The following is a 3,968-nucleotide window of genomic DNA, read 5'->3' as shown; positions in this document are numbered from 1 at the left end:
TTTAGCTTTATAAAGGTTCTCTACCTTCCACCCAACACCACCCCTATCCTACAGCCCATAGACCAACAGGTGATCTCCAATTTCAAGAAACTTTTTACCAAACACATGTTCCTATGCTGCTTTGAGGTTACGGAGAGCACAAACCTCATTCTTCAAGAACTCTGGAAGGACCACTACAACATTGTCATATGCCTCAAAATTATTGATATGGCCTGGCAGGGTGTTACAAAAAGGACCTTGACCTCTGCATGGAAAAAGCTGTGGCCTGAGGCTGTGGCTGAAAGGGACTTTGAAGGATTTAGACCTGAACAGGAAGTGCTGAAGGAGATTGTGTCCCTTGGAAAGTCCATGGGCCTGGAGTTGGATGAAGGAGACATTAAAGAGCTTCCGAGGAACTGACGACGAAGGAGTTGACGGAACTACAGACGCAGCAACATACAGAGGTTCTGCAGGAGATTGGTATCTCTTTAAGTGAGATAAAGGAAGTGTTGGCAATGTGGGAAAAAGTTTCAGACTTTATTTAAAAGAAACACCCTGAAAAAGTTGCAACTGGTTGTGCAGCAGCACTATTTAATGACACTTGCCTAACTCATTTCAGAAACATTTTAAAGGGGAGGAAGAAACAAAGCTCCTTGGACAGGTTTCTATTGAAATGCCCTGCGAATGAAAGTGACGAAAGTGTGGCAAAAAAAGAAAAAAACTAGTGGGGAAGAAAATTAAATTAAGCAAAAGTGAAGTGAAAGAAAAAATTATTAAAATATGCTAATCCACTCTGCCAACATCTGTTTATTTTTTTAGATTCTCTTTTATGTATTAGGTTTTATTTTGTTTGTATACAATATTTGTTAATTATAAATACATTTTTCTTATGTTGAAAACATTTAACAAAAAATTGGGGAGTTTTTTGGGAGCTGATACAAATTAATCTCATTTCAATTAATTTCAATGGAGAAAACTGATTTGAGATACAAGCATTTTGACTTACGAGCTCGGTCACGGAATGAATTAAACTCATATCTCAAGGTACCACTATACATAATGTACTTACAGTATGAACATTTTTACAGGAGAATTCACCTTCTCTGCACCTTGGCACACATTTAACAGTTTCATCCATCCATTCATTCACCCATTTTCAAACCTGGTAAATCTACGTGGGTATATGTGTGAGTGGCAGAGTTGTAGCAACAGGACATGCAATGACCGAACTGGTAGAGACCCCTCTAAGGTTATCTGTTTACATATTTTAATTACAATGACAAATCTTTGGGACCCCACCCCTTGAAGCATAGAATGGACACCCCTAAGTGGTGCTCCAATCTCTATGGTGTGAGTAGTTGTGTTGAATGTTACTTTTTATGTAATGTTATTTAGAATTAGAGCAGATTGTATGAAATATGAAGAGGATTTATATGTCTGAAAGAAAAAAATGTAATTGACTCGGTTTGTTTAGATAATTCAGCCATTTCCGATTTGGATTCAGTCAGTCTCTCCATGCTCCAGTGTAGTCAGAGCACAGCCAAAATCAGCAGTACCAATTCAGCCACAAATTTAGTCCCTCTGCAGTCCTGACTCTTCCTATCAAAGCTGCCTCTGGTGAGAGAAGTTTTTCTTTTTTAAAACTAAATCTTGGAGGTGCTCCATGGGTTTTTTTTTTGCGTGGGGCCCCCAGAGTTGCTATCGTTGTCTGCGGGGATTGGGCCTTGTAATAGACTGGCCTACTTTGAAGAGCTGGTTTTTGGCTCTGGCCTTCACCATAATCCTGACTTGGACTGAGCAAATTATTAAAATTTAGTATTTTTTTTGTAGGTTCTTAAGATCTCTAATATGTTCAAAGAAGTTAATGATAATGTAAAGCATATGTATTAAAGCTCAGTCATGTAGAATCCTATGGCTACAAAAACTATAAAACACCTTTTTAGTATTTTCAAAATAATATATACATATATCAGACTATAGAAGAAAATGGTAATACGGTTAAATTCTTTTCATACCCTCAGTATACAACACTTCCTTCATTGATTGCTATATATAAATATAACAGATTACATAAAAATGATGCTCCACTTGCAGCAAATTAACTTGAACTTTCCTCAAATTCTTTTTCTCATTGTGAAATATAACACGCCCTTCTGCAGCTTCAAACAACATATTATTTTACAGTGGTTTTCAAAAGTTCAGACTTACTAAATAGCCTTTGGTAACATTTCTTTAAAGAGCTTACAATAGGCATTTGGACTTGAGACGTTCTGCTGCTGACAGTGACAATTATGTTCATTGTGTCCACCCACAATGTTATCCCCAATTAACAAAATCATCTGTTGTTAAGTAATAGGATGAGTTAAATATACAACATATAGTTTATTATGTGTCTCTAAAATCTGTGCATCCAGAATATTTTTACATTGTATACCAGCAGCATTTGCAGATAGACTGTTTTACTTTTAATAAAAAAATAAGAACACTCTCATAATAAATCTCAAATTTAAATATTGACACTTGCACGATACACCATCCCAAGGTGCTTTACAAAGACAACAAAGACATACTAGAAAATATACAGTTAATGCAACAGATTTAAAGTTACTTTGTGAATATCAATTTTTTTCTGATTCATTTTACATTAAACATTTATTGCAAGAACATCTGTCAGTAGTAACCTATCATAGCAGACACAGTGTCAAAGTCTTTTCTGTGGTGCTTAGGAATTCTGTAAAAGTCTAACACTATGAAACATATTGAATGAGCATCTGGTGAAGGCTAACAGGATGATTGTCATGAAGTGTTACATCTGTCTATGCTAGAATATCCAGATACTTATTTTTCAGTAATTTAAATTAATTTGTTTTGTTGACAAAGTGCAGTCTGGTTGTGAATCATGGCATCTGAGTGCACTTTGGTTCTCAGCTGAGTGACTTCACTGTCAGGTCTGTATGTGTTCCTCATGTTCATGCAGTTTATAGGCTTGCTCTTGAGACAAGTAGGGTTGCTATTCTGGGCTAGAAGCCTACAGAAATGTTACCTTACAAGTTCAAGAGCTTATTATTTCAGAGTAAGTCTGACAGCTTTAAATTTGACAAATCACATAGTAAAATGCAACTATGAATGCAGTATATATTACATGTTTCAAAAGGATCACACAAATGAAAAGCAAGCAGACTAATACAACTTTACTGATATACAGAATTGTTTTAATATATGATTTAATTCAAAGAAAGTAAAATTATAATCAATTGTCTTTGCTTCACTTAATTAAAGGCTTTATAAGAAAAGGAACACCAATGTGTCAAGTGACAAATAATGAAAGTATCCTGAGAAGTGACATAAAACAATACGAAAATATTGTGCTTACCCTGCTTAAACAAACCTAGAATTAAATTAAGATTCAATTTCTGATGCAGTATCACACTACCAGCTACCGGCTCTAATTCCCATTCCAGTCACTGTATTTATGGAGTTTCCTCCGTCTGTGTGCATTTACTGTTCATGCTCCAGTTTCTTCTCTTATGCGAAACACATGTATAACAGATGAATAAGCGTGTTTCAGTGTTATCCATGATTAACTGGAATCATATCCATAATGGTGTGTTTCCTAATTGCAGATGCTCTTGGGACAGATCTCAGCTCCTCCATGACCCTGAAAGAGAAAAGCAGGGTTCAAAATTACATGGAGGTGACCCTCATGATAGTCACTCCCTTAATATCACTTTTTTAAAGGTAATTTGATAACAACAAGGTTTGGCTTTCAACGACCCAGCTCTTCAGCGTAATCAATTGCACTACATCTACTATTGCGTGGCACAGTAGCTAGTGCTGCTGATTTGCAGCTTCACACTTCTGGGCTTCCATTAAAGGCTAAGTACTTTGTGTAATATTTCCATGTTCTCCCAGTGTTTGTGTGGCTTTTCTTTTGGGTGTTAGTTTCAATCTAAGAGAATGTGGGTGTGTGTATGGGTGTGCTTTGTGAT

Source organism: Polypterus senegalus, chromosome 5, assembly GCF_016835505.1.
Source record: "Polypterus senegalus isolate Bchr_013 chromosome 5, ASM1683550v1, whole genome shotgun sequence".
Taxonomy (NCBI): Eukaryota; Metazoa; Chordata; class Cladistia; order Polypteriformes; family Polypteridae; genus Polypterus; species Polypterus senegalus.
This window is presented reverse-complemented; position numbering follows the sequence as displayed.